The sequence below is a fragment of the Heterodontus francisci genome, chromosome 37 (genome assembly GCF_036365525.1).
Source record: "Heterodontus francisci isolate sHetFra1 chromosome 37, sHetFra1.hap1, whole genome shotgun sequence".
NCBI classification, from domain to species: Eukaryota; Metazoa; Chordata; class Chondrichthyes; order Heterodontiformes; family Heterodontidae; genus Heterodontus; species Heterodontus francisci.
Window position 1 is genome coordinate 45028083 of NC_090407.1, and position 7594 is coordinate 45035676.

Genomic DNA, 7594 nt, shown 5'->3' on the forward strand with positions numbered 1-7594 from the left:
AATTGATAGTTTTCTCTTGGAGCTATGAGTTTTTAAAGAGAGCTACATTTGAAAGTCTGTCCATAACCAGAGACATCAGGACCCTGCAGGGGGAGGTAAGCAAAGATCTCAGATAAACACCACCAGCACCCCCCCTTTTCATCACCGCTGATATTTGGTCTTTTGATAAAATCACCTGAGAGTTCAGAATATGTGGCATGACAGTGGAATACCAGTGCAAGTGTGCAGATGTGATTTGTTATTTTGAAAGCAGCGGAAGCATTTGTGGCATTTTCAACTTCAAAGGCGAGCAACCCTAAGGATACCAAAAGGATTGAAAAAAAATAGATTAAAATGGAGTGTGGTTTTTTTCCGATCAGAGAAGGAAAAGGTTTTGTAACGTGACGCAGCTGAGACGATTTTGCTCCGCCCCTTGGAGAAAAAAAACCCACTGCAGCTGCTGTTTTTCCATTTAATCCACCGCACAATTTTGCATTGCTGAGAGTAAAATTTATACATATTGGACATTGTTCAATTTTAAATTTCTAAATTGACAGATAGAATTGGACAAATTAACCCATTGGGCTCAGGGGCAGAGCCACAGTGGATTCTTTGTGGGTTGTTTTTAAGCAGGTGACGACAGGCCATGTGAGAATTGATGCCACGGCAAAAGATCCAGCAGCTTTGAGAATTTAAGACCTTAATTGCAGACATCAAATATCACAATTTTCAGCATCTGCAGTATTTTGCTTTTATTTTAGTGGACAATTTAATCTACCAGGTGTGTCAGCTTTTGACAGCAAAGGCCCTCAAGGGACCTTTTGTGTCAAAATCATTGGGGGGGGTGTACAAGGGAAGGAGCCAACAATCAAACCAGCATTCAAAATTTATCAAACAGACAACAAGCTCCAATCACCCCGATTACCCCCACATTTTAATTACTAACGAGTAAGGTTACGACCCAACAGCCACAAGTGACTGGTCTCCCTTGCCCGGCCTTGACTACAGAATGGACTTGCGATAATAAAAACTAATAAAATTGTATATGATAACATAAAGCTTGAGTTGGTACCGGTAATATTGAATATCTCAGATATCCAGCTACCTGGCTGGTGCCCTAAGAACCGAGAGTTGTACAAGGTTACTGTAACAATTGCTGAGACAGGAATTTGGTAATGAGGGAATAATAAAGGGAAAGAGACATAAACGTAGCTTAGTGAATAACGCAGCCACAGTCCTTAATACGGGAACTTCAATTGTCAATACTATAGATTTGGAAAATGTGGACCAGAATGTGAGAACCTTTAGTCAGCTAGTAAAGGATATTTTGAAAAAGGAACAAAAAGGACAGAGTGGTGTAGCTAAAGTAGGAAAGACTTGATGAATACGGTGACAGGAAGGGTGATGAGACTGCCAAGGTATGTCGTAGCAGGTAGTGAGGAAATAGGACCCGCAAGAGAAAGAGTTAAAGATTTGTGAAGGAGCTGTGCAGACAACTGCATAAGGTGAGGCAGGAGGTTCTATAGAAACATGATAGAGGAACAGACAAAGGTGCCTGTTGTGGAAGGCAAAGTAATGGTAAAGGGAAGGGCCGATAGAAATACATGGTACCAACTAAAAAAAATATAATCAAGGGAATAATGGTAGTATTAATAGGCATTTGGACTATTATTAGATGGGTTACTAACTGGGCAAGGATTGTGGGGAACAAAACCCGAGTACAACGGGACCATATAGATAATTTCAAAAGAGTAGAGATGATAAGAATATAAATTAACTCCTGGATTCCCCAGGACATGTTCGGTCCCCACAGGTAGACATGTATCCCTCATCGGAGGATACTCACAACATGGACAAGTACTAACACCTGGTGACCACCAGGGCAATGTGTTTAAATTACAGATATAACCACTAGTGGCGAATGGGAAAGAACCGGACTGCAGTGGCTGTGGGGCCTGATGCTAATATCCGGAGAGGAAGAACAAAGACCCGGTAGTGGATGCACAACGGATTAATGAAAGGAGTATTAATATGGACTATATGAACTACGGGGCATTGCACAACATGTTGGATGGGAAGTGTGTACGGTGTTCCACAGATGACCGTGCTAACTGCGTGACCAGACAGAAAGGGGAAGGGGTAACTGAGAGCTGTGTCTTTGGAATTGTTTGTGCCCCTTCCATTGGGCAACAGATGATAAGGAAAGTTGAAAGGAACATGGATGTGTGTGGGTACATCGAGCCCAGGGGAAGCGTTGTATGATAATGTTAAACATGAGATTGTGCCTGCCCTGGTCAATATCTCAAATGCCGGGATATTGTACGGAACAGGCAAGAAATATAATAGTGTATTAAGTAAGATTGTAATGCAGCAGGCTGCTGATGCCATGGGTGCCACCAGATTTAGAGGCCAGGATCAGCTTTATAGAACAAAGAGTGGGATAGTTAATGACGTTGCTACCAGATTCAATATCGGTGCCTCCATAGTAAAATACAGTTAATACTGGCCATAATATGGGGCATACTAGCTTGCTGTTCATACAGGCGCTATGTGCAGCGAAGGAGGATGAAAACCAGAGCAAAGGCAAGGGAGACAATTTGTCTATCTAGAAATATTATTTTAGTAACCAGTAACATATAATATTAGTGAACAGTGACATTTCAAATAATGAGAGTGTTTGTAGTACATACAGTTTGTGAATGTTAGAACAAATTCGAGAAAATTCGAGGCAAATTGATGCAAGACAGGTGCCAGTTTGGATCAATGACACCCAATTGGAATACTTAACTAGTCACACAAATGATAAAATTACCAGGTGCCAAATCAGAAAATTTAAAGTATGGAAAGATCAGGAATGTGTAAATACAGGATCTATGAGTATTGGAGTAGTGTTGGGAATACCTGTAATTCTGAGAGATAAGTTAGGGATGCAATTATACAAAGTAGAAAATACAGGAGTGATAAGGGGAAAGATTACATAAAATACAATGATATTTTACCCTATGTTATGGAAATTGGAAAAGAGGTAATTGGAACAACATTGTCCATTGTCTGAGTGTAGTCTGGAAAACCAGGTGGTCATACGTCCTCATCCTAAATCTAAAACGGCAGAATCAAAATGTGGGTTTAATGCCACTGTAAATTACACCATGGAGACTAGGAAAGCATTGTCAGAGCTAACCCATGTGGCCTATATGGGAAAGGGGAGATATTGCTTAACCACCACAGTGAAGGAGTACCAGTATGGACATAAACGGACTTGTCCGGTGAGCAACAGTACATTTTGGTTCAACCCACAAATACCAACCCGAGTAGGGAAGATGGAGTTGGTACAGATACATAAGCAAAAGACAGAAACAATAACTGTGACAGAAAGTATTAAGGAGGATTTGACTATTCAGCCATTGCCCACACGCTTGGGTAAAGAGAGACAGCAGCTAGAAGTCATTGCTGTAGTGTACTACAATTTGGAACAACAGTCGAAGATGCAACAAGATGAGATTGACAAGATAAATGATTCTACCTGGCAGGATGGCAGGAGGACTTATGGAACTGGGGGTCTGACGTGCAGATACACCCCTGGTTTAGAATTATCTCCCATATCCTGATAGTGGTTTTGGGTATCATGGTGTTATATGTGACCTACTTAATTTGGCAACTTTAGAAATTAATTAGGCGATGTAAGAGGATGTATGAACACAGGTTGGACAGCTACCCGAAAAAGCAATCTGTATTCGAACTTACTCTATAAATGGATAGGCAATTAGTTATGCCACACAAGGGTAAATGTATAACCTATTCATATATTGTTAAAATGAATTAGTGAAAGATCAGTATACTCTAAGAATGAAATTGCGACTGTATTATGTTCGCACAATTGATTGATTGTGTAATAGTGATGTTTAAATTGTGCTTTCTTCAATATTACACTGCTTATGCTTTTGCTTTGCAAATGAAATTGTAATTGTACAAGTGTACCACCTTTTATTTTGTAAGCAGATCGTTGAAGCCCCTGCAAAACTTATGCCTTTACAGAGTTCCCGCAGGCCCCTCTTATGGCACAAGCAGGCAACGTATTGAGTGCGACCCCTCTGGGTGTTGAAGGCTGTTTCTAGACAAATAGAGACCATTAAAGGCACCTAGGTGGGATCAAGGGATTGACTTTTAAAAATGTTTTGAATAATCGAAGGGGGGACTGTAAGAACAGAATTTAGATTTTAGAATTTTTAAGAACAGAATTACATGGGAACATTTAAGATGAAACAATTAATCAGTCATGTACTGCTAACAAGCTAGCTTCAGTGCTGTAGGGAGGGACAGCTTATCAGAAATGACTTCATAACTTCAGGGCTGCAGAGGCAACTTGGCCTTGCAGCTGGTACAGCGAGAGAGCGAGACATTGTACTTCAACAGCACTCTTCTTATCACCCAGACATGACAATCCTAGGGAAAGGCTAGAATGAAAAACATACCGACCAGGCTAATACACGCCCCCTTGTTAGAGGGTGGCTCAGCCTACCCTTCAGATTCAGCAGTTGCTGAGTTTTTTATATTTGCTTTTATATTATACTGTTTAAATGTTATTTGAGTAAATAGATCCATATAATCCTAGTGAATATATATAATCATATATACGTTGATCAGTAGAGAGAAGGTTATCATAGAATGATAAAAGGGGGGAATGTGGAAGTGAGCAGAAAGGCATGGCACTATGCTAGATGGGAAATATAGCCAAGTTAGGAGTAGTCACTTTGCTGAGCTCTGATGAAATGATTTAAAGCTTGAGAAACTGCAATGAAATAGTTAAAAGTAAAGGCTGAGAGTGTGAGATCGTATAAACTTACAGGCACTGGTAATTGCAAGGACATTTGTTCATTCATGACTTGATTGTGTAACTCCTTGTGGTTTGGAACAAATGGATTCCTGTGAGAGATGCTGGCCATCCCTGTGTGAGTGATGATAAGGAATGAAAGGCCACACTATCACTGTATACTGTTGCTGCTTGGTGTTACTTCATGATGTGACTTGATAGAGATTACAGGATCCCAGGACTTATGACAATTGTGGGAAGCAAAAGCAGTATCTTGTTTCTAACTCCTCTTCCTTTGCTAATTGTCTTAATGTCTGTTTTCTTTTAATCTTGCTGATACAAAACAATATTTTATTAGTAACAAGTATGTATTGAGAATGGAGTGTATTGTAACCTCAGTAACAGATGTACTGCATGTCACCACGTGGGTGAAGTCGAATTGTACCGCACTGATTGGTTAAACAAGGAGGTGTAGCATGAATCTTAATGTATAAACAGTAGTACCTGTATCACAAACTTCACTTACTCTGGGGGGGGACCCGACAGACTCTGGTGGAGTCAGTGCCGCTGTTCTCAGAGTAAGTCCGCTGGCGACTGCGCAAATAAAGTAATTGATTTTACCTACACATCCGACTCGGTATATTTACTGAACCAGACTGAAGGCAAAAAGAACTCAGATTTACACGTCTCTGTGCCCTGCTCAAGGATGACCTGCCGCCCATGGGCTCTGGTGGACATCCCATGCCTTTGTTCCTCATAATGGCAGCGGTTCTCAAGCCTGACACCTCTGCAGCCTTTTAGGGGCCCAACAGCGACCTTTGTGGGGTCACACAGTCAGCAGTGCACTGCTGCATCAGGGAGGTCACCAATGCCCTGCACTGGAGGGCCAGTGAGTATGTCTGCTTCAGGACGGACTCTCACAGCCAGGCCCAGAGGGCCATTGGTTCTGGCACCATTGCCGGTGAACCATAGGTTGTAATGTTCATAGACTGCACTCATGTGGCCATCAGGCCTCCCGCCAGACTACCACCTACAGACATCACCATTAAAGAAGCCCTTTCAATCTAGGTGAAGCTGGTATGTGAACACCACAGATGTTTGCAGTGAATGTGTGACCACTTCTCAGACAGCTGCCATGACACCTGGATCTTGCACCAGTCCCAGCTGCCACCGCTGTTCATTGAACTGGCTCAGATGGAGGGGTGGCTTATTGGAGATAAGGGGAATCCTTTGCAGACATGGCTCCCTACACCGGTGAGAGACTCCACCACTGCTGCAGAGGAGAGATACAGCACCAGCCACTGAGCTACATGAGGCACCATTGAGCAGGAGATCAGCATGCTGAAAGAGCGCCTCCAATGCCTGTATGGATATGGTGATGCCCTGTACTACGGGCCAAAAAGGCCAGCTCCTTTCTTTGCTGCTCTGCACAACTTCGTACCCAATAGGGACCAGGCCTGGCATGATGAGGATAGACATCAATAGGATTCCTCCTCGGACTATGAGGATATTGAGGACCTACAACATGAAAGATGCATGGGAGGACAGATGGTATCAATGCTCTGCAGGCAGGGTTAGCTGTGAGGTAGGGACGTACGGAAGTGGCTTATCAGATAAAGGCTGTCTGCTCCATAGGAACCGACATGAGCTCTGCAAGCCCCACATCACCCTCGCTCACCTGCTGTGCACCAGTCCACATCTACAGCATCCCTGTGTAAACCATTAGAGGCAGCAGCTGACTGAGCCAATGTCCATGTTACTGCTTCCGTGGAGACGCTCATGAGTAATGCTGGCATAGCAATGATGTTATTGCATACGTTGGCTCTCCTGAAGGGCCAACGGTGCAAAGGGATGTGACATTGGCACTACATGCTGGCACTCATCATTCGCACAGAGAAATGGACACACATGTTGGTGAGGAACATTTAGTGAAAGACGTATTTACATTGCTCGAACACCCGTGCATTTGCATTTCTGTCAGTGTTTTCTCTGTAAACCTTTGTAATACCTTTTATGGTGTATTTAAGTCTCACGTCCTTGAATGTGCAAATTTACAATTATTCACCCGGGTGCAGCATGCCTACAAGAAGGAATGTTACACTTGAGTGGAAGAAGAGGATCGCAACTTCACAGGACACTGGGACACAGCAGGGTAAGTATGTGGCAGCAAAGCAGAAAGTGCTGGGGTAACTTTCTGCACAGATGCTGCCTGATCTGCTGGATTTCTGCAGGACTTTCTGCTTTGCTGCCAGATTGAAGCAGCCCCACTCTTCAGCAGTCGGGTAAGTGTTCCTTTGACAGCTGTCAGAAAGCAGGTGCTGGGGCGTTTAAAATAGGGCCTCAGCACCTGCTGCACAACTGTCAAAGGGTTCCTCACTGCACAGAATGTCCCACCTCCCCCCACGTAATATTGGGGGGCAGGCTCAGCCCAATGATGCTAATGAGCCCCCGCGCGGCGGCCGCTAAATGCGGGCACTGGGCTAAGTTGAAAGAGCGCCACCGCTTAGCGCGGGGCCCGAATAAAATTCAACCGCTGGTGTAAAAACAATAACCAATGAGCATTAGATATTTTAAAACCATCAAGCCTGGGCACAAGTATAACTGGCAAGGAAGTCATGGGGCAAAGGCAAAGAGTCTGTTAATAGTGTGGTGAAAGACAAAGCATTAGTGCAGAGAGGGTGTTAAATGACAGAATAATGAAAGCCCTAGCCAAAAACACAAACATGAAAAAACACGTAGTAAAAGAAAATTGAATGATGAAACAAACTAAAATAAAATGGATCAAAATAATAAATGAAAAGTAAA

The 7594-nt window shown here is 43.0% G+C and overlaps 1 long non-coding RNA gene across 1 annotated transcript; it reads left to right on the plus strand.

The window, feature by feature from the left end:
• The first annotated feature begins 480 nt into the window (after positions 1 to 480).
• LOC137352273 (uncharacterized) lies at positions 481 to 5415 on the plus strand. The gene is made up of 2 exons (XR_010969664.1): positions 481 to 1971; positions 4015 to 5415. It is a non-coding gene; the product is annotated as an uncharacterized lncRNA (long non-coding RNA).
• The last annotated feature ends 2179 nt before the right edge of the window (positions 5416 to 7594 follow it).